The 24,127-nt window shown below is 40.4% G+C and overlaps 1 long non-coding RNA gene across 1 annotated transcript in view; it reads right to left on the bottom strand.

Annotated features, from left to right (window-relative positions):
- The window catches only part of LOC110257263, a 97,914-nt gene that overhangs the window by 3,978 nt on the left and 69,809 nt on the right, over positions 1-24,127 (bottom strand). The window lies entirely within an intron of this gene.

The raw sequence follows: 24,127 nt of genomic DNA, 5'->3' as shown, positions 1-24,127 counted from the left end.
CTCTTGTTCTCAATCATTGACTGAGATTAACCCAAAGGAAGCAAAGCCTCAGAGTTGATGGCATGGTGGATGTGGAGCACAGTGTCTCGGGCTGTCTAGGAGTTATAGTTCCCATGGCACAGCAGGAGCTCTCTGAGTGGTGCATTTTTCGTTTTTCTTTTTCCTTCCTCCCTCCCTCCCTCTCTCTCTCCCTGCCTCCCTCCCTCCCTCCCTTCCTTCCTTCCTATCTTCCTTCCTTTTTTTCTGTCTTTTTATAGGGCACCCATGGCATATGGAAGTTCTCAGGCTAGGGGCTGAATTAGAGCTGTAGATGCTGGTCTACGCCACAGCCATAGCAACTCGGGATCTAAGCCTCGTCTGCGACCTATACCTCAGCTCATGGCAACACCGGATCCTTAACCCACTGAGCAAGGCCATGGATCAAACCTGCATCCTCATGGATCCTAGTTGGGTTCTTAACCCACTGAGCCACAGTGGGAACCCCTGAGTGGTGCATTTTCAAGGCCACCACAGCTGTGGAAGCCTCAGTGGAGCAGAAGCCCATGGATGAACGGGAGAGACGAGAAAGAGGGATAACAGCAGGTGAGGGAGGCCAAAGATTGATTGGGCCCAGCTCTGCCCAGGGCCGAGCTCACACCTCAAATGAGCCCTGGGGCTATTTCCAGGCTTCTGACTCCTGAATCCCAGGCCAGCACAAATATCCATCAGTTCAGCTAGAGCATGCTAACCTGAAAAGCAAGCATCATTGACTGCATTTTATCTAAAATTATAATTCAGGCTGCAAACAACTACTTTTCTATTGGAGTCTGGGGACACAGACATGACAACACAGGGGATTGTCCATAAGAAGGTATTTTCAGGAGTTCCCACCGGCTCAGCCCAACTAGTATCCATGAGGATGCAGGTTCCATCCCTGCTCAGTGGGCTAAGGATGTGGTGTTGCCGTGAGCTGTGGTGTAGGTCACAGATGCAGCTTGGATCCTGCATTGCTATGCCTGTGGTGTAGGCCGGCAGCTGTAGCTCCAATTCAACCCCTAGCCTGAGAACTTCCATATGCTGCAGATGCAGCCCTAAAAAAGGAAAAAAAAAAAAAAAAGCATTTTCACCCTTACGATGGTGTAGCCATCAGCAGAGAATATCCAAGAGTAGGGTAAGATATTTTCCTTTACACAACTGACATTTCTATGTGGCTGAGAAAATACTATTAATTTTTTTCAGAAATACTGATTCAGTGCATTTTATATCATCAGGAATTGTCCCAGAGCCTAGAACAATAGGTAGACATATTTGGAATTATTCACAAATGAAGAACTAGGAATATACATGTAGAAGTCATAGGAGAAAGATTAAGAGTTGAAAAGACAAAGACTATCTTAAAACATTTTCAATAATTCTGCTACTTATCACCTTCCATTGTGCATCCCAGTCCTTTGCTCATATGGCTGTTGTCCCATGAGTCGCAGTGTATTCCAATTAGTTACTCAAGGATTTATTCTCCCCGATAATTCGCAAAATCCCCAAGGACTGGGAACATGTGTGTTAATTCACTAATTAAATAAATAACTCATCACTCTATATTTATGCAACAAAGGTTTTTTGAGTGCTTTGTTTGCGCTGCTGTTGGTATCTGGGGAGACCAAGATAAATAAGACACAATACCTGTCTTCTAGGCACTCAAAGACAATTAGGGAGAAAGATGAGGAGACATCACTATAGCCCTGAGTGGTGTGATTAAATGAAGTTGAATACACAGAATGCAACAGAGAGTAAATTTTTCCTGATCGGCACCTATTGCCCTTCATTCCGGCAACAGCATCTCACTTCTTGCTCCAGAAAGGCACCTATAACCCAGACCTTGGCAATTCATTAATGAACAGGTTTTGGCCTGGGAGTGGTTCAGGAGTGTGGACGTGGTTGAACTTGGACCAGTGAGACTCATCTCAGGACTTGGTTCTCTCTGCTGACCTGGAGCTATGAGAACGTCAGTCTGGGGAATCTGGGGGGGCATCTTGGTTGAGGAAAATCTGCCAGAGGGTGAATTACATAGTGGAAGAAGGACTGAGAGGTGGAGAGAGAAAAAAAATGGGTCCTGATAACATTGTTTTAGCTCCTGGATCTAGCAGCACAATAAATGGGTCTGTTCCTTATCTGTTCTTTGGGTGGTCTCTAGGTTACCTTTTTTGGAGGTGGTGAGGTGGGGTTTAAGCCAGTTTGAGTCAGCTTTTTAATTACTTACAACCAAATATGCTTTGACTAATTGAGATAAATAGCTATATCTTCACTATTAGTTGCTTCAAAAAGTACTGAGTTCTCCATTTCCAAAATGACTTGTGTAAAAATCAAGCTAAGTCTATCAGAAAAGGAAATGCTGTGTTATTGAGGAACCCTAAGCCCTTTTCAGCCTGACTGACGTAGGGATCGGCGTCTGCAGCCTGAAGCAGAGAGTGCACGTGAAAGAAAGAAAGGCAGGAGAGAATCCTCACCACGTCAACCAGACTGGCCAGCAGGCTTTCCGTAAAGGCTTGATGTGTTTAGCCTAAAGTATCACTTCAGAACTACTATTTACTTTCTGCATTTTTGGTGAATGACAAGACTGACCCAAACCAGAGAGAACAGACATACCGCAATTTTTGTTCAAAGGAATTTAAAAATGTGCAGGTTGTTTGAGAGAAAGTGATGTGGCCACTGATGTACATCTACAGAGAAAGTATTTTTCTTTTCCCTCTTGTTCCTACGGGCACTTTCTGAGGGAGAAATTATCATCAAAGTCCAAAGTCTTTCCAACTTCTCTACAAATGTAAACATCCTCACTGTCGTGCCAAGCTTGGCAGAGACCAGCGGAGAAAGTGCCCACTGGGCACTTTCAACCTCCCAGGAGTTTGAATCAAGAGGCCGAGGAATCTGTGCAACACATCTGGGGCAGATGTCTAGTGGGGCAAAGCCTAGAACCAGAGAAGATGCGTTTTGTGAAACAGAAATACAAACAAATAGCTGACACCAGAAGACGGACTGTCTCCTGACTGTTTAGAAACCACTGGACTCTGGTTCTATTTATAAAGATGACATGTTCCACAGAACCAGTTTTCCTTGTTACTAATCGAGGCCAAAGCGCCAACATATTCCAGGCACATGTGGAAAGGGATTGAGATGTGGGTTCAGGGTTCTGACCTCTTTAATGAATTCATTCTGGCTCTGGGTCAGGACACATACGGAGTGTTTTTGTATTTTCTACTCTCAATAACTGCGGGAGACATAGGTGCATAGCCTTCCTCCAGATTCCTAGCCCTTACACCTTCCTGTCAGTTCCATCTTTCTACTTTCGGGCTCGCCTGCCTCCATTACCTACTTTTCATTCCCTCTTCACAGAAAGAATACTCCAGACTAGTCAAGAGGCATGGATTCTGGTTTAAGGCTTGCTGCCAACTGGCTACTCAATCTCTCTGGACCCCAGTTTCCTCATCTGGAAAATAGGCTTAGATAAGTGTTTACCCAATTCATGTTCCTCAAAATATGAAGAACTGGGGTGCATGTTTGGATATTAATGACCATGAGATGTATTGCAATGAAGAATAATGTTTAAACTTTGTTTTGTCAAGCATGGCTCCAATTCATTTGAGAACAAAATCTCTTTAAGAAATAACATCTAGCTTCATCTTGCTATTCTATGGTGTACACATTGAAAAATTGTGGTGGTGGCCAATACTTTGCTTCTCTGAGCCTCCTTTTTACTATCCTTCTATTTAGAAAGGCTGGGAACAAACCTATGCTTCTCAGATGTCCTTGAGGCTAGGGTTCTACCTTTGGATTACATCCCACCAATCAGATGTACTCATGAGAGACAAAAGATATTTTCATTTCTTGCCCAACCCTGATGGATACACTGATCTAAATGACCTCTTTCTAAAAGCCAAGTTCAACTCCATGGGGTTTTTATGTTTTTTCTACTGGCCATACCTTTTCTTAGGCAAAGAGCTTATTTGGATAAATCAGGTCTAGTTGATTCCTTCTCTTCTGAGTTGTAATAAATCCCCAGAAATAGACCCATCAGTAGTCAAGAAAGGGTAAAGGCTAGCTAGGATCATCTTGCTCTGAAGTTTTCATCAACCTTTATAACTTATTTCTGATTTAGCAGAAAATAGTTAATTTTCCTGGGGTCTTCAGCAATTCCAGGAAGAGAGATGCATGCTAACAAGTTGGAACCATAACCATGATGGCCTGCGGATCCTCTGGCAGCCCTTAGGAAGCTGAACTGAACTGGGCACACAGACTGTTACCCTTTAATGTCACACATTCTTATTTTTACAGGGATGACTATATTTCTCATAGCATTCCAGAAGCATCTTAAATGCTGCTCCAGTTAAAGAAGACAGCTCTGGGAGGACAGAGACCCCAGCCCTGGGTCCCCAGGGATTCAGTAAGCGACCTTGGTAAGAACAAATAACCACCCTTTCTTTCAGATTATCTGGGTCTAAAATCAACAAAGCACCATCTTCCCTGGCTGCCATTACTTTAGATAAATAGCGGGCCCTGATGTGAAGTGAGTTTTAACATGGAGCCTTTAAAGTGGGTGTCAGTGACTACGAAGCTGATCTTAGCTCCATGCAGGTTAGACACCAAAAGTTAGATTCTCCAAAACATGGCCTAACAGGAACTCCTGGATAGGTGGTCCTTTAGTAAAATTGTGAAGTAGCTAAAACTTGTCTTTTTCTCCTTACAGATGAGAAAAATTCAGTCTTCTGAATTATAGCATTAGAAACCTTTTCCCACTTTCCTCTGCCCTCTAGAATTGTGCAGGATTTTAGCTCTGTCCTTCTCAAGGCAAGAAAAAATAGTAAACTCATGTATTCTGGGGCTGCAGTTTTAATTCTGGATGCTCACAGCCCTGGACAGCTCTAGAGAGCATAGATGCCAGGGCCTCACAGCTAGAAACCTGCCTAAGTTGATTTTGGATGAGGCCCAGGTATACTAACTACTCCAAAGCCCCCACGGGTTGAGATCCACCAGGGTATTGTTACCCAGAAACACCTCTTCAAAGAGTATCATGGAAGAGGTTCCAGGGATGAACTAATCTTGCCTCACTCCTACTCAACATTTCCATAAAGCAGGTTACTGCCATTCACTTCTACTTGCAAGCTTCATGGTAGCCAAATGGGAAGTGGGCTCTTGCCATAAGTAAGCTCATAAAATCTTGCATTAATGCCAAGGTTAGTTTAATAGAGAGTTAATGCTCTATTCTGGAAATTCTGTGCCTATTCTGCCTCAATTCTGCCTCTATTCTGGAAATTCTGTGCCTATTGTGCTCAATTTTCCCACCCTTGAATAACCCCAGAACCTAGTCTGTATCCCCCATCTGGTGTCCTGCTCCTCATCTAACACTCTGGTACTCACTTGATAGTATTAAATAATGACAAGCACATGGGCTTTGAGCTGGATCTTGTGCTTTGCCCCACCACACTGTAATGCAGGATACCTTGAGAAGGATATTCTGAGTCTTGGTGTGTTCATCAGTTTAGGTTTGACATTTAGTACATACTGAACAAGCCCGAGGCCCCTTCCTATCAATTTCATTGTTTACCTCTACTTATTTCTACCTGTATTGTTTATGTGATCAGTAACCTAAAGGGTTTTTTTTTTGGGGGGGGGGCTTTTTGTCTTTTTTTTTTTTAGGGTCACACCTGTGGCATATGGAAATTCCCAGGCTAGGGGTCTAATTGGAGCTGCAGCCGCCGGCCTACATCACAGCCACAGCAACGTGGGATCCGAGCTGCGTCTGCGACCTACACCACAGCCCACGGCAACACCAGATCCCCAACCCACTGAGTGAGGCAGGGATCGAACCCGCATCTTCATGGATGCTAGTTGGGTTTGTTAACCACTGAGCCACAACAGGAACTCCATAAAGGATTTTTTTAAAGATAGGATTTAGGGTATTAGCAGGAAGATGTTTTGGGGACAGCAAGACTTTTGTGTTGCAATTGAAATTACAGCCTACTGGTCCTCAATAATGCTGTCTTAGTTTCCACTATACGGGGTCCTATCAAGGCATTCAGGACAGTGAGGCGATGGGGGAAACTAATGAATGCGGTGGGAGGAGTGATCTGAAGAAGCCCTCGATAGTCACTTGTGGGAGGCTGAAAAGTAAATCCAGGGAAGACCTGGAAAGAGAAAGCCACCAGATGTCCAACTGGGAAGCAGAAATCCTGGCTGGAGTCTGTTTCAAACCACAGAATCTGAATTTTGGGGAGAAAGCATTAGAAACAATAAATTACTCCAAATGGCAAATTTAGGATTCGACTGCCTCAAACTGTAACAACTCAGGCCCCTGTAAAAGAGAAATATTCCAGATGGCAAAGTGGAAGGATGAATTATAGAGAAGGAAGTGGCTAATATCCTGTGCAAGACTTTGAAGCAATGCAAAGAGAGCCTTCCTGAAAGGAGCAGGCTCAGGGAATCTGGTATCTCTAAGAGACAGAAATGGGGTGCCATTCTATCAGGGTCAGCTGGCCCCACTGGCCAGCCTTGGGTGCTCAGGGCTCGGGTTTGATTTCACATTGCCTTCTGTCTTCAAAGAGATTCTGGAACAAATGGCTCTGATGGTTTCAGGAGGGCGTCTGGAGTCACCACTTAAGATATGGAGAACTTTGCTTTAACATGGTCCATCTGGCTTCACTGCTTAATTCTGGGTTCCACGGGCCTAGGTAGAGTGCCCAGTTGTTCTGAGTCCCCTTCCATCTTCTCTCTCTCTTTATCCGAGGTCACTTTAGCCCAGGAATCAAGGGGATTGAATGTGAACAGGTGAACTGAAGGCAGCTGAAGGAACTTCGCTGCATCCTGGTTAAAGGATCTTAATTCTAGCTTCTCAAAATGTAGCCTTTAGACTACACGATCTGACCATGTGATGTCTCCATGTCACCTGGAATAGGGTTGGAAAAGCAGCACCCCGAATCTACAAATCAGAACCTGAATTTTAACATGATCCACAGGTGCTTCATATATAAAGATTTGAGAAGAAATGCTCTAGTAGATTTTATAGGCAAATGAGATGTAGGCCTGCAAAAATCCATTTATTCATCAGAAAGGACATTTCCCATTGAGAAGTTTAATGTTTTCAACAACACTGCAGCTTATCAAATCTACAAGTTCCTAATAGCACCGCCAAGGCCTTGACTTCAATACTACTCATAAAAGGCTTTTCCATCTGAAGTTGGGTACTTAAACAAAGGACCATCCAGTGCTCAACCTTAGCCTCAGTTAATCCATTCCACTGTTTCTCCCCTCTTCCTCATGGGACAGTCCATCCGAACTGGAGGAAAGTCACAACATAAAAACTGGATAAAACCATTTTCTGGCTTCCCATCACATTTAAAAAAGAATACGGGAGGAAGGGATACACTAGGAGTTTGGGATGAACATATACACACTACAATATATAAAACGGATAATTAATAAGGACCTACAGTATATACACTACTCAATACTCTGTAATAACCTACATGGGAAAAGAATCTGAAAAAGAATGGAGATATATATATATGACTCACTTTGCTATACACCTGAAACTAACACTGTAAGTCAACCATACTCCAATAAAATTAAAAAAAAAAAATTCAGGCTCCTTATTGTGGTCTTAGAAGTCCCTTCATGATCGGATACCTGACTATATCTTAGATTTTCTTTCTTGCCCTTTCTGCTCCAGCCACTCTGGCCTTCTTTCTTTCTGCAACAAACCAAGTTCATTCCCAACTGCAAGCACTTCTAGTCATCGTTTCTTCCATGGGAATGCTGCTTCCTTCCTCATATCTTATCACTGCTGACCCCTCATCATTTAGGTCTTAGCACAAATACTCTTCTCTTATAAGGACTGATCCTGACACTCTGCCTGAAATTCCACTGACCTCAACCATCTCTATCCCATTATCCTGCGTGGTTTTCTTCATGGTACTTTACATTACCTAGTAGTCTCTGTTTATATTTACTAATTTATTTCTCCTCCCTTACTAAATATAAGCTTTAGAAGAGCAGGGAACAAGTTTCTCTTACTGTTTTCTATATCCCAAGGACCTAGAACAGTGCCTGACAGAGTATTTATTCAATGAATATTGACTGAATTTGAGTGAATGATACTGCTGGCATGAAATCATGGACTTGCGGATTATCTGTACATTCTACTTTTCCTCCCCTAACCATTCTGCTCATGCCCACAGATAGCTGAGAAGGGCTCAGGTGGCAGAGCCTGAGTTAATGATGCTTTAGGTCTGCTCCACAGTATTGAGATAGGTCATGCTGTAGTCATTTCAGAGATGTGTGGCATTTCAATTCAAGATAGTTCCGTAAACTCTTAACGACTGTCTGTCCATGTATGAGGTACTGTGAAATACAACAGGGAATATAATAAGTTCCTGACCTCAAGGGCCTCTCCTTAATCGGGAAGACAGGCAGATAAGCTAATCATTTTCCTGTATTATGAAAAGTGCACAGCCCCAGTGAGTTCAAGTTATAGGTATACAAGGGAAGAGCAAGAGTTTAAATGCGGAGGATCAGTGATAATTTCCTCAAATAACTGATGCTTGATTTGGGTTTAAAGGCACAACTAGGAGTTTTCCAGAGGCATATAAAGGCAAAAGGCATTCCATGGAGACAAAATAGCATGTACAAAGGCACATAAACAAAAAAGGGGGTTGAGGGGTGGGAACTGCCAATAGTTTGGCGAAGCCAGAATGCAAAGTGCACCACTGGGCAGGCAGAAGGAAATACGCTGGGGAAGGAGTCAGGAGCATGTAATAACTCTTCTCCTTGAGGTGCTGGTCCTACTTTATGTTTAAGGTCAGATGCAAATATCTCAAATTCATTTTAGTCCAAAAGAGCCAGCAGTGAATTTAGCTGTGTGCATGTTGCAACCTCTAGCTCTCTCTTGTGCCCCCAACCCCACCCCGGGCACCATGAGCACCATACCCAGTAATCTCAAAAGCCCCTACATGCTGGACCCTTTAGGCACTGCATGCTCCACTGTCTGAGTCATTTCCCCCTCTGCCAATTGTGGCAGAACCCAGAGGAACTCTCCACTAATGGAATTTGAGATGACTCACTCCAAACCAGGGACTTGAAACTTGCAAACCTTAGTAGCAACACCTTGGCAGTAAGACTCTTGGTTCAGTTTGGACAGCTTGTTGTCTGGGGAGCCAGTGGAAGTGAGGGGAGCCTCTGGGGGAGGGTGTTTGAAGCAGGAATTTTGGGTGTTCTGGAAGAGCGAGAAAGACAACAGTACCCACTGCCTGTCACTGCTCGTTTGAGATCCAGATGGTTGCCAAGAGCCAAAATAGGACACTCAAACATATTGTTTTGTTTGGTATACCTGGTTTTGCTTGCAATGTTTGATGTTCTATTTAAAAATAAGGAGATTTCATATTTAATTCTAGATTTCTGGACTTTACGATTTGAAAGACCTGCAATAACCTACTGCAAGTCAAGAGTGGATGCCCTTTGTCATTTAGGTTGTGTACACTTCAGGTTTCCATGGTCCTCACACTGACAGTTACTTTCTGGTGCCCCTGCACTGACACCTAGAATACTACATTGGTTTAACTGTACCCTGATGGCCCCTCTGGACATTTGAGTTTGTTACCCCTATTCTGGAGCCATCACTGAGAGGACAACCTGATGATATTTTCAGTAACAAAGGAATGGACTTCAAATATTATCTCTGGAAAATTTCACCTGCCCAAGGCTCAGGAATTTTTTTTTAGAAAATAATACATTAAAAGGGCATGAAGATGACCAGTCTCCACCTCCCATTTCTTCTCTTCTGGAAGATTCATGGTATTCACATTTGAAGCTGAGGTTATATTTTTAATTGTCTTATTGTTTCTCATCATAATTATATCATCATTTGTATTTAACAGAGGTGCCCAGTAAGCGGTAAGAAGAGAATGGCATTGCTGGTCTAGGTCTTGCGTGTCTGGTATCTTCCCCCAGGAAACCTGATACCCAGGATAGGGCATGTTTTGCTCTTTCTTCCATCTATTTATGTTTTCATGCTCTCCTTCCTTCCATCCGTATTCACCTGCCTGCTCTTCCAAGGAGCAGTCCATGATTTCCCCAGGCTGGAAATGTTAGCTCTCTCTTCTCTATTCAAAATGAGTACTTGTTTTTGTTACATAACTTCTTGAGCTTTTGTTTCCTGCATGGGAAATATAGTGTCTACTTCATAAGATCATTATGAACATTATATCTGGATGTGGTGAAAATTACAAACAATTATATATCACTTGTTATATGGCAGGAACCCTTCTAAATGCTTTGTATATATGACCTTATTTAATCTTTACTACATTGCTGTAAAGTAGGTACTCATGTGATAAATACCATTTTACAGATGAAGAAACTGAGGCAAAAATAGGTTAAGTAACTTGCTCAAGGTCACCTAGCTAACAAGTGCTGGAGATAAGCTTCAAACTCCAGAAACCAGACCCAGCATCTATAGCCCTACACTAGGTAGGACAGCCTCTCTTTCGAAGTGAGGCCTATAATACTCCGTAGTGCCTTTTGTGTTGGAGATTGCAAATTGTCCTCCATTATCCATTCCCACCAGTGCTATTTTTGTATTTTTAGTAACACACAGCCAGATGGAATCCTACTTGCTTTCAAGTGTGGTTTGACTAGCTGAAGAGAAATGTATAGGGAAGAGTCCCAAATAATATAAAGCTTGAGAGGTGAGATCCTCTGCATTCCTTCTCCTCCCTTATTTAGGCAGGAGAATCTTCAGGCAGAGGACTAGCTTATCAGCACATCTCTCCTGAAAGCTCTTTGCCTTCTGGAAGTACCAGATATCCAGCATAGTCACAAAACACCCCTGAGATCAACAAAAGACTTGCGACTATTCAAATACAAATGGCACTGGTTTTCCTTTCATCATTTTTATATATGGTTCTATATCTAGTTCTAACACTAACATAGCTATACAATTTGATGCAGACTTTATTTTGCTCTGATTTTTCTATCTATAAAATGAACGATTGGAAAATGGCAGACATATTTGCTTTTGTAGGCTATATCCGATTGATTAGTTGCTTTTGCCTAGGGTACTGCAAGCCAAAAGAGAATCTGACCAGCACTGTCTGCCACTGGAGAAGTGTGTGTCAGCATACTGGCCAAACATTGCCTCCCTAGGTGAGATGATCCTCTAGGCGTCTACACAATGTTTGGGTGACAACAGCTACAAGGAGAAAAAAGAATAACAAAACAAGAGATACGAGTAGGATTTTTTAAAATGGGTTGTAAGGAAATAAAGTATGACCATTGGATTATCATTTATACTGTAGGAAGTAAAGAACAGGATTAATATTGTGGAAAATCAAATCAATAATGTGGTAGACAAAGGTAAAATTAATGCTGTGAAAAAGAATAAAGTAAGAAATGGGGCAGGAAGGGCAACATGAGAGATCTTTGTGGTGATGGTACTCTTTCGTGTTTTGACTATGGTGGTGGAAAATAAATCAACACATGTAATAAAATTACATAAAATTAAGTATACACACACTCATACAAATACATATACAAATAAGTACAAGTAGAACTGAGGAAATCTGGATAAGATGGATGAATTGTATAAACATCAATATCTTGTTTATGGTGCTATACTATGTTTTTGCAAGATACTACCATGGCAGAAAACCGAACAAAAAGTACATGGGATCTTTCTGTATTACTTCGTACAACTGCACATGAACCTACAATGATCTCAAAATAAAAAGTTAATTCAGAAAAAAGATCAAAGGCATAAAGGGAGAATCAGAGATCAGACATAAAGGGAGAATCAGAGATAAGAGAATATATATCCAATATATAAAGTGTTATAAAATGGAAATGGAAGCAATGACCAAAGGTAAAAATAGATTAAAATGTTTCTATGTAAAAAATGCCAATTTTCAAAGATTTAAAAGACTCACCAAAATCTAAACATAATAAAGCAAAGAATTGATTCTTAAACATGTGTAAGTCTTTCTATATTATGATAATTGCAGCCAAAAATAGAAACCAGATGAAGGAGCTAGGAACCAAGAGCTTGTAAGCAGCCCTGGGGACAACAGTGGAAATTCACAGGCCAAGAGTACTGATAAGCTCCTCTCCCCATGTCTTGTTTTAGGGATTTCCATTTCCCCTCAAAGCCATGTACTAGTGACAAACTGAAAACGCTGCTGAATCACAGATGCTGCATGAGGATCGTTTGCACTGAGAGGAAGATTAAAGTTTCCTACCATTTCGAATGATTCCCTACCGTTCAGAAACAATTTCCTGAAAAACATGATAGCAACTTTTACAGTTATTATTTAGATGTGGATCTGGGTACAAAGCAAATTCAATCATCCCTGTATTTACCCTTAGAAACATATCTTTAACCTTAATGCCAGGCATTCAGTCAATGGACTACAGACACATGGCAGGTAGAAGGTACAAAAATAATGAATCAGGTAAGACTCTCACCCGAAACAGCCTGTTAGAGATGAGCATGTAATACTAACAACAATAGCTATGATTTATTAAGTGTTATCTATATCTAAGATACTGTGCAAGTTCATTACATATTATTTAACTTAATGATCTCAATAATTCTGTGGAAGGTCCAACAGGGATTTTACTTTATGTTTTTATGACCCCAACAAGCATGCTATTTCTATGCTTACTGCCTACAATTTTTCAAGATGAAGGTCAAATCATACAGCCACCATCAAATAAATTTTCTATAAACATGCACAGATTCGTCATTCATTCATTCATACATATTTATTAGCATCATCTATGTAGCAGGATCTCTGCTAAGTCCTGGAAAAACAGGAAATCCACCTTCAAAGGGCTTCAAGTTTAGTGGCGGACATTGTATTACTCAAATGAGGAAATGAATTAGAAATGCCTGTGTTTATGGCACAGGCTGTAGGAAAATACACTTGTTGCTTTGAAAGCATATAAGGAAACAATTTCGCCCAAGGAAATTACAGATGGTTTCTCCAAAGAAGTGACCCTTTAAAGAAATCAGAGGATTGGAGTTCCCGTTGTGGCGCAGTGGTTAACGAATCCGACTAGGAACCAAGAGGTGGCGGGTTCAATCCCTGGCTTCGCTCAGTGGGTGAAGGATCCGGTGTTGCCATGAGCTGTGGTGTAGGTTGCAGACACGGCTCAGATCCCACGTTGCTGTGACTGTGATGTAGGCTGGCGGCTACAGCTCTGATTAGACCCCTCGCCTGGGAACCTCCATATGCCAGGGGAGCGGCCCTAGAAAAGATAAAAAGAAAAAAAAGAAAAAGAAATCAGAGGATGGATTAAGAGTTAAGGGTTGAAGAATGGAAGGAAGGCCCTCCAGGAAGAGGAAGCAGCATGGGGAAAGTTCCTGTGTTGGGAAGGGGCAATATGATGGACTAAAAGAGGACGAGTGGGGAGAGTGAAGCAGTGCAGCACAAGATGAGGATGGAAACTTAGGAAGGGTCAGGACATGCTAAGCCTTGCGGCTTGTGAAGGAGTTTTGCTTTTATCTTAAAAACAAGACAAAGCCATTCAAGGGTTTTGAAAGGGAACAAGTAGCAGTAGGGACATGGTGAGTTTTGAATTTTAAATCAATTCTTTTTTTTTTTTTTTTTCCTTCAATAGCCAAAGCTGTTTGTGTGACCTTCTCAATTATATTGCCTTACACTGCTTATTGTAACATTTAGTTAATAAAATACCATCTTCCTAGCTAGACACCTTGAAGGTTGAAGCCACTTCGCTCAACATCTTACTAGAGTTAAGACATCCAAATAAAATGTTTGTTTATCATTACATTTCAGTAAAAAAAAAAAAGAGAAAATGTGGCCAATTAGACATGTCACTAACGAAAAATAACATCTCTAATCTGATGATTTAAAAATGTGAGGAGTTCCCGCCGTGGCTCAGCGGAAACAAATCTGACTAGTATCCATGAGGACACAGATTTGATCCCTGGCCTCGTGCATTACGGATCCGGCATTGCCATGAGCTGTGGTACGGGTCACAGATATGGCTCAGATCTGGCATTGCTATGGCTGTGGTGTAGGGCCAGGGGCTACAGCTCTGATTAGACCCCTAGCCTGGAACCTCCATATGCCACAGACGTAGCCCTAAAAAGACCAAAAAAAAAAAAAAAAAAAAAAAAGTGAAATAGGAGATCCTGCTGTAGCACAGTAGGCTAAGGATCTGGCATTGTCTCTGTGGCAGCTCAGGTTTGTTCCCTGGCCTGGTGCAACGGGCTAAGGATCAGCATTGCTGCAGCTGTGACCTGTAGTTCCTGATCCGGGAACTTCCATATGCTGTGAATGTGGCAAAAAACCCCAAAACAACAAACAACAAAACAACAAACAACAAAAAAACAAAACCCAAACGTGAAATAATGTGTTATCTTAAACTTGATGAAATATCGTACTTCCTCTGACTCTCTTATAATGCCCGCTATGATCCTGAGTTGATTATAAGTGAAGTGGTGAGAGTGCTAGACTTCAAATGAGGAAACTGAGTTTACAACTGGTTCTGCCATGCACTAGAATAAGAATGCTTTTTGGGTCCCAGTCTACTCCCCTGTAAAATGACTATGTGATCCCTGAGGTTCCAATAGTCCTGCAGCTGACTATTGCACAGAGAGGCTACAGAAGCCCTAGGAAGGTGACTTTGAAGCTTACCTCTGCTGAAAGAGGGCCTGGCAGTGAGCTGTAGGACCCCCTATGCTTCTCCAGGTGGAAGGCAATAGGGATGCACCTAGAAGCCACATAGCCCTGATCAGAGACAGAAAACTAGAACCTTGAGATATGTAATGACCCAGGAAATTTTCTGTAGGTCCCATGTTAACCAGAGATGGGAGCAAAGATGGACTGTGTCATGGATTGAATTGCGTTACCCTCAAAAGATAAAGTCCCAACCTCCAGCACCTGTGAATGTGACCTTATTTGGAAATGGACTCTTTGCAGATGATCAAGTTAAGATGAGGTCATTAAGGTGGGCCCTAATCCAACAGGACTGAGTCTTTATGAAAAAGGGATATTTGGACATGGAGACGGGCACAGAGGGAAGCATTGTGAGACATAAGGAGAACACTGTCTCCAATTAAGGTACACCTGAAGTGGCCAGAAGCTAGGAAAGACCTGGTATGGATTCTCACTCACAGCACTCAGAAGGTACCAACACTGCTAACAACTTGATTTTGGATTCTGGGCCTCCAAATGCTGTTTCAGCAGCCCCAGAAAACTACCATAGAATTGTTTTACTGCAGTGACGCAGGGTCTTCCACTTCCCATCCTTCTTTGCTTCTGAAAAAGTAGCAGATGATCACAGACCAAGGGTCAGCCAAATGAGAAACTGTCACACTCTCCCACATCTGCTTTCCACACCTGACAAGTCCTTCTCGTGCCCCTGGCCTCAGGTATAGCACCCCATCCTTCCTTCTCACAGTCCAGAATACCTCAGGGGCCCTCAGTCCTGTATTCATCTCTCAACCTTAATTCCATTCTGCAAACTTCTTCCTCATTTGCCTTCATCTCATGCGTGTTTTAAAAATTAATATTTGGCACAGGAAAGGGATGAGAAATTTTGCAACAGAGGCGATACATCTTGTGGGTGTATGACACATAAATTTCCAATGGGTGAAATACTTGTCACCCATTGTGTAATTAATTTCAGGAGTCATCCTGGTGAGCTGAGAGGACGTGTACCATTTGGTTTTGATGGCTGAGATACCATGGCACTTCCTCCATCCAAAATCTGCCCTCCTACATCAGTTTTTCTTTGCCCTCTGAATCAGTAGTGGACAGTCTGTAAATTGAAGGTCTCTGGGGAGGCCCACTACCAGTCCCAACCATTCATAGGGCACCATCCATTAATGTTTAATAAATTGCTGCCCCAAGGCCAAGACTGTCCCAACCTAGTCCCTTTCCCCAGCTCCATACGGATGTGGAGGGTGACCTAGAAGATAGTTAAGGTCCCTGTTCCTACCACTTCTGAGACACAGAGATTCTAGGACTTCTTTCTTGTTATGCAGCCTTTGCTCACAGCCCCGTGTTGTAGACAACCATTTTCTTTTCTGCTTTCCTAAGCTTTTTCTTTCATACATGCCCTTGAGATGGGCCTGGAAATGAGGATAAGATTGAAATTCAAATTTCATGCAGCATCTGGTGTAAAAGAATAGTGCTAGTAAGTATTATTAGAGCTTTCATTTCTTGAGATCTCACTGGGTGTCCAAGTTGATGTTTCATAAGCACTTTTTGAAACTCTCCCTATAAGCCTATCACGTAGGTATGAATGTGAGTCTAATTTTATAATGAAGATTGAGGCCCGCACAGATTTAAAAACTTTTCTAAGATCAGATAGGAAGAGACTGAAATGGGAATCACACCTAGACACAGCCAGGAGTCCATGTTTTTAATCGCTTTGCTATAGTTGACTTCTCACGTCTGGAAATTAGAATGTCTTTGTTTACGGTTTAGGAAAATCTCCTTTCATCAGAGAACTTGAATCAGTTCTGAAAATTAGGGAGGAATTATGAAAATGCAGAGTTTTAACACTGGAAGACACCTTAGAGATTTTCTTGTCTTTCCCCTCAGTTAATAAATGAAGGATCTGGGGATTTCACAGTTGCAAGTACTTGCCAGTGGATAAACATTTACAAAGCTTTGTACTAAATCCAGATTTCCAGACTCCTAAGCCATGGTACAAGGAAAGAAGAGAAACATGTCCTAATCCTTGTATTAGTGTTCTCAAACTCATGCAAGCATCAGAATTATCTTGTAGGGTGGTTAAAACACAGATGGCTGGGTCCTGTCCAAAGGTTTCTGTCTGATCCAAGGTCTGGACCTGGGCCTGAGAATTTTCATTTTTAAGTTCTCAAGTGATGCTTCTGGGAACTTTCTTCTGAAAAATCACTGTCTTTAAACTCTAGAAGATGCTATTTGATTAGATGAACAGGCCTCTTACCATAGTCATTGAGTAAGGAATGCACCCTAATATAATGGTTCTTAGCCTTGGCTGAATGTTGGAATCGCCTGGGGAGATTTAAAAACCTACCACAGAGTCTGATTTAATTGGTATGAGGTATGGGCTGAGCACTGATTGTTTTACAAGCCTCTGGGATGATTCTTTTGTGCAGTCGGTATTAATAACCCCTGTCTTAACACTTCCAATTCTCTGACTGTAAGTTATATAAACTCCTGGTACTTCACTTTTCTCATCTATGTAATGAGAATTGTAATGGCACTTCTGATTTCGTGGGTATTAAATGACTTAATAAATTTAAAACATTTAGAAATATGCCTGGCATTCAGCAAATGTTATATAAATGTTGGCTGTTGCCATCATTACTGTAGTTGTAATTAGTGTCTTCTTTCCTCTTTTCCTTTTTACTGTGTGTTCTAATTTTCATAGACTGTTTTTCATGCAGGCAAGGCTTTAAGTTTTTTCTAGAATGGGTTATATTAAAACCATGAAAATTAAATGGGGCCAGCTGCCCCCTTTAGCTTCATATTACATAATCCCCACTGCCCTCCCCATCCAAAACAAAAACAAAAACAGAAGGGTCTCCGTTCTTTCAGTCAGTTTTGTTTAGTGGAATCAGGAGGTAAGGGTTTTTCTTTATGATCTAAATTCCAAAGCCTTTGTCGAAAATCAATTGACCATAAATGTGAGAGTTTTATTTTGTGACTCCCAATTCAATTCCACTGAGTTTTAAGTCTATCCTTATGCCAGTACCACAACATCTTGATTAGTGCAGCTTTGTAGTAAGTTTTAAAATTAGAAAGTGTGAGTCCACCAACATGGTTCGTCTGTTTCAAGGTTGTTCTGGCTATTCCTTCTCTCTTTCACTTCCATATGAATTTTATAATCAGCTTGTCAATTTCTGAAATGATGCAAACTGGGATTTTAATAGTGATTGCGTTTAATCTGTCAATTAATTAGGGGCCTATTTTAATAATCATTAAACCTTTTGATTAATACACATGCTATCTCTTTCCATTTATTTGTCTTTAATTTCTTTCATCAATGTACTATAGTTTTCAGATTATAAGCTTTATATTTTTTGGTTAAATTCATTCTTAAGTAGTTTATCCTTTTTATTCTTTTTGTTGCTAATATCAGTTGAACTGTTAATTTCCTTTTCAGATTTTTCATTCCTAGTATATTCAAATACAATTGAATTTCCATATTGATCTTGTGTCCTGCATCCTTACTGAACTCATTTATTATTCTAATTGGTTTTTAGTGAATCCTTTAGGATTTTCTATATACAATATCATATCATCTGCAAATAGGGATAGTTTAATTTCTTCCTTTAAAGTTTAAATAAATGTCTTTTATTTAATTTTTCTTGCCCAATTGTGCTAGCTTGAACTTCTAGTACAATTTGAATAGAAGTGACAAAAGCAGACACTCTGGTCTTGTTCTTGATCTTAGAGGGTCAGCACTAAACCTTTCACAACTAAGTATCACATTAACTATGGGTTTTTCACAGATGGCCTTTAATAGGTTAATAAAGTCCTCTTTCTATTTTGTTTAGTGTTTTTTTTTTTTTAATCATGAAGAGGTTAATAGATTTTATCAAATGATTTTTTTTCATCTATTAAAATGATTTTGTGGACTTTATGCCTTATCCTATTGATATGCTATATTAGACTGATATTCAGAGATTAAACCTATTGCACATTACTAGGTATGCCATGGCCTCATTAAAAAAAACACACAAAAACTTGCTGTCATAAACATTTCAAACACATAGCAAGTAGAGAAAATAGAAGAAGGATCAGATGGCAGAGGAGTAAGATGTGGTGCTCACCTTTTCCCACAAACACATAAAAAAAAAAATCCACATGTAGATCAATTCACACAGAACATCTACTGAATGCTGGCAGGCAAAAAGGGCAAGAAACCCTCTACAAATAAATTTTCTAGGTAGAACAAAAGGAAAAAAAAGAGAGAGAGAGAGAAAAGGAATCAGGACAGAACTAGCATTCCTGAGAGGGAGCTGTTAAAGAGGAAAGGAACCCAACACTGGGAAGCCACCTAACCGATGGGGAGATCAGCCAAGACAGAGGGATCTCAAAGTCGTGGAGAAAAGTGCAGCAGCTAGACTGAGGAGGGCAAAGCAGAGTGAGAGCTGCACAGATTATCTGTACCACCACCCTGGACCCAACAGCCTGAAATGCTCAGGAGAGGGCTGGGTGTGGAGACTCAGGCTCCAGAGGTCAGTTCTGGGGAGAGAACTAGGATTGACAGTATGGAGACAGTCTGAGAGGCTAGAGAGTGGTGTGCCATAGGCTGGGGAGCCCAACACCACAGGCTGGGGAGCTGAACACCAGAGCCAAGGGGAACCTAAAAGGTCTGGGTCTGCAGGAGAAGCAAGGCACCATTGTTGGGGAAGGCGAGAGGATAAGGGGAAGATGGCCACAGGAATATCTTTCCTTGTGCATGCGTGGACTCTCAGAGGGCAGGGCACCTCTGGTGCAGCTATGGGTGGCGAGTCGCAACTTGTTTGATTTACAGGAGACCGGGCACCTCTTGTGTGAGCTAAGTGCAGCAGGGGGTGCTAAGTGTGATGCAGTACCTCTTGCATGATCTAAAGGTAGTGGGGACAAATGACAGCAGTCATCTCAGACACCAGAGAGGTATGTGGCCCACCACACCTAGGGATCTGTGAACAGGCACCACCTGTGGCCCTAGTAACCTCAGACATCAGCAAAGAAGAGGGTGCTGCAACGGAGCACCACCCCTTGTTGCTCTCACTCCCCCAGGAACACAACTGCCCTGCTTCTTCCACTGCCAAATGTTCTGGAGGCCACCTACACATGCCTGATCACTGTCACTTCTCAGGGCCCTCCAACTAGGAGCAGCCTGCACTACCTTCCCATGGGTCCTTGCCACTATCCAGGGCCTAGCAACCAGGCACTGGCTACTAGCCCTCCCCTTTGCTTCCATCTCCCTGAAAGCACCGGTGGCACCCTAAAAATAAAAAGTGAGCCTAATAAAATAGCCAGTGGTCCTTCTGCATATAAATAGCCCTCCAAGTCTATAGTAGTTGTTTTCCCTCAACTCACAGAAAAGGAAAAGCATAAGCAAAATGAAGGAGCTCAGGAATCATTTCCAGTTAAAGGAACAGGAGAGTTCACCTGAAAGAGCAAATAATGAAACAGACCTCTGGAGTCTAACAGACATTGAATTCAAAAAGGAAATAGTGAAAATACTGATGGAATTAAGAGCAAATATAAACAGCAATGCAGATTACATTAGAAAGGAACTAGAAAATATAAGGAGGAACCAGGAAAAACTAGAAAATTTATTTGTAGAGACACAAGCTGAGTTGAAGGCATTGAAAAGCAGAATGAATGATGCAGAGGAATGAATTCGTGACTTGGAAGATAGAATAATGGAAGTCACCCAATCAGGACAGCAGACAGAAAACCAAATGAAAAAACATGAAAGCAATATAAGATATATATGGGGTAGTAGAAAGGGGGTCAATCTATGCATAATAGGGATTCCAGAAGGAGAAGAAAAAGAAAAGGGGATTGAAAATATAGTTGAAGAAATTATAGCTGAAAACTTTCCAAATCTAAAGGAAACAGATATCAAGATACAGGAAGCACAGAGGGCCCAAACAAGTTAAACCCAAACAGGCCCACATAAGGACATATTGTAATAAAAATGGCAAAAGTTAAAGATAAGGAGATGATTCTAAGGGCAGCAAGAGGAAAACAAAGAGTTAATTATAAGAGAACCCCCATAACGCTATCAGCTGATTTCTCTAGAGAAACACTACAGGCCAGAAGAGAGGGGCAAGATATATTCAAAGTTCTAAATGGGAAAAATGGCGGCTTAAAATACTCTACCCAGCAAGAATATAATTTAAAATAGAAGGAGAAATAAAGTTCTCCAACAAAAAAAAACTAAAAGAGCAGAGCAATACTAAACCCATTGTAAAAGAAATACTGAAAGGGCTCTTCTACACAAAAAAGAAATAAGGTGGAGGAAATCACAGCTGGAAAGCAATCACGTAAATAAGCCAGTATACAGATCTAAAAGAAAAAAGAAAAAAAAAAAAACTATTGTAAAAGCAATGATATACACAAGGAACAGTAAAAGGACAAACATGAAGATGTTAAAAAAAGGACTTTAAAATCATAAAATGTGGGGAAGGAAAGTAGGAAAATCTAGACTCTTTTTGCAGCTATAGGAAGGGATTAACATAATTAAAAAACAGGACAACCACAAATCAAAACTAAATATCACATTCACAAAAACTAAAATAAAAGGACGTGAACATAAAATAAAAGGAAATCATCCAACCAAAGAAATAAAGGAACAAAGGAGAAACAGAATCAAATGGAAAACAAGGTTTAAAATGGCAATAAATACATATTTATAAAGAAATACCTCAAATGTCATTGGACTGAATGCTCCAATCAAAAGACAAAGAGTGGCAGATTGGATTAAAAAAACCACACAAGGCTACAATATGCTGTCTACAAGAGACTCACCTTAGGGCAAAGGACACATAAATTCAAAGTGAGGGGATGGAAAAAGATATTTCATGCAAATGGAAATGACAGGAGAGCAGGAGTTGCAATATCATAACATACAAAATAGGCTTTAAAACAAAGGCCATAAAGAAAGACAAAGAAGGACACTATGTAATGATAAAAGGATCCATTCAAGAAGAGGATATTACAATTGTCAATATATATGTCCCTAATATAAGAGCACCGAGATATATACAACAAATACTAATGGACATAAAATGAGAAATTGATGGGAATACATTAATAGTAGGAGACTTTGACACCCGACTCACATCAATGGACAGATCCTCTAGACAGAAAAATAATAAGGCAACAGAGATCCTAAATGACACAATAGACAAGTTAGACTTAATTGATATTTTTAGGAATTACACCCCCCCCCCCAAAATCATAACGCACATTCTTTTCAAGTGCACATGGAACATTCTCAAGGATTGGCCACTTACTGGGGCACAAAACTAACCTCAACAAATTTAAGAGTATAGAACTTATTTCAAGTATCTTCTCTGACCACAATGGCATGAAACTAGGAATCAACCACAGGAAAAGAAACGAGAAAAAACTGACTACATGGAGACTAAACAACATACTACTAAAAAAACCAATGGGTCAAAGAGGAAATCAAAATAGAAATTAGAAAATACCTCGAGACAAATGATAATGAAATAAAACCATTCAAAATCTATGGAAAACCACAAGAGCAATGCTTAGAGGGAAGTTCAGAGCAAAACAGATCTTCATCAAAAAAAGAAGAAAAGTCTCAAATCAACAACTTAACCCACCACCTAAATGAATTAGAAAAAAGAAGAACAAACAAAAGCTAAAGTCAACATAAGGAAGGAAATTAAAAAGATCAGAGAGGAAATCAATAAAATAGAGATTCAAAAAACAGTAGGAAAAAATCAATAAAACCAAAAGCTGGTTGTTTGAAAGGGTAAACAAAATTGACAAACCTTTGGCCAGACACAGCAAGAACAGGGAGAAAGAACTCAAATAAACAAAATAAGAAATGAAAAAGGAGAAATCTCAAAGGATACTGCAGAAATAAAAAAAAATACTATAAACAATTACAATTACATGCGAACAAATTTGACAACCTAGAAGAAATGGACAATTTTCTAGAGACCTACAGCCCGCCAAAACTGAATCAAGAAGAAATAGGTCAACTGAATACTGATCAATTGGTCAATTGATCATTGACCAATTGATCATTTCTAGTGACCAATCACTAGAAATGAAATTGAATATATAATAAAAACACTCCCTACAAACAAAAGTCTAGGACCAGATGGCTTCACAGGTGAATTCTACCAAATTCTATAAGAATTTTGTTCTTATACAAATAAGAACTTCAATTCATTCTTCTTTAAACTTTTCCAAAAGTTTAAAGAAGAAACACTTCCAAAGACATTCTATGAAGTCACCATTGCCTTAATACCGAAACCAAAAAAAGACATTACCAAAAAAGAAAATTATAGGCCAATATATTTGACGAATATAGATGCAAAAATTCTCTACAAAATTTTAGCTAACCGGATCCAACAACATAAAAAAGATCGTACACTATGACCAAGTGGGATTCATCCCAGGTGCACAAGGATGGTCCAACGTATGCAAATCAAGTCATACATCGCATTAACAAAAAAAAAAAAAAAAAGTAAAAAAAAAACCAAACACATGATCATCTCAATAGATGAAGACAAAGCATTTTACAAAGTCCAACATCCATTCATGATAAAAACTCTTACCAAAGTGAGTATAGAGGGAACATATCTTAATGTAATAAAAGCCATTTATGACAAACCCACAGCCAATGTAATACCCAATGGAGAAAAGCTAAAATCTGGAACAAGATGAGGATGCCCACTCTTACCACTTTTATTTATTATAGTATTGGAAGTCCTAGCCACAGCAATCTGACAAACAAAAGAAATAAAATGTATCCAAATTGGAAGAGAAGAGGTAAAACTGTTACTCTCTGCAGATAACATGACACTATATATTAAAAACTCTAAGGACTCAACACAAAAACACTCGAACTGATGGACAAATTCAGCAAAGTGCAGGATACAAGATTAACATTCAGAAATTAGTTGCATTTCTGTATACTAAAAATGAACCATTAGAAAAGGAATACAAAAATGCAATACTCTTTAATATAGCACCCCAAAAAATCAAACACCTAGGAATAAACATAAGGAGGTGAAAGATTTACATGCTAAGAATTATAAAACATTAATCAAGGAAATTAAAGAGGATTCAAAGAAATGGAAAGATATTCCATGCCCTCGGATTGGAAGAATTAATATCGTAAAAATGGCCATACTACCCAAAGCAATCTACAGACCAATGCAATCCCTATCAAATTACCCTTGACATTTTTCAGAGAACAAGAACAAACAATCCAAAAATTTATATAGAACCATAAAAGACCCAGAATTTCCAAAGAAATCCTGATGAACAAAAGCCAAGCAGGAGGCAAGACTCTCCCAGATTTCAGACAATGTTATAAAGCTACTGTAATCAAGACTGTGGTAATGTTACAAAAGCAGACATGCAGACCAATGGAACAG

This window comes from Sus scrofa, chromosome 16 (assembly GCF_000003025.6).
Source record: "Sus scrofa isolate TJ Tabasco breed Duroc chromosome 16, Sscrofa11.1, whole genome shotgun sequence".
Lineage (NCBI taxonomy): Eukaryota > Metazoa > Chordata > Mammalia > Artiodactyla > Suidae > Sus > Sus scrofa.
This window is presented reverse-complemented; position numbering and strand designations above follow the sequence as displayed.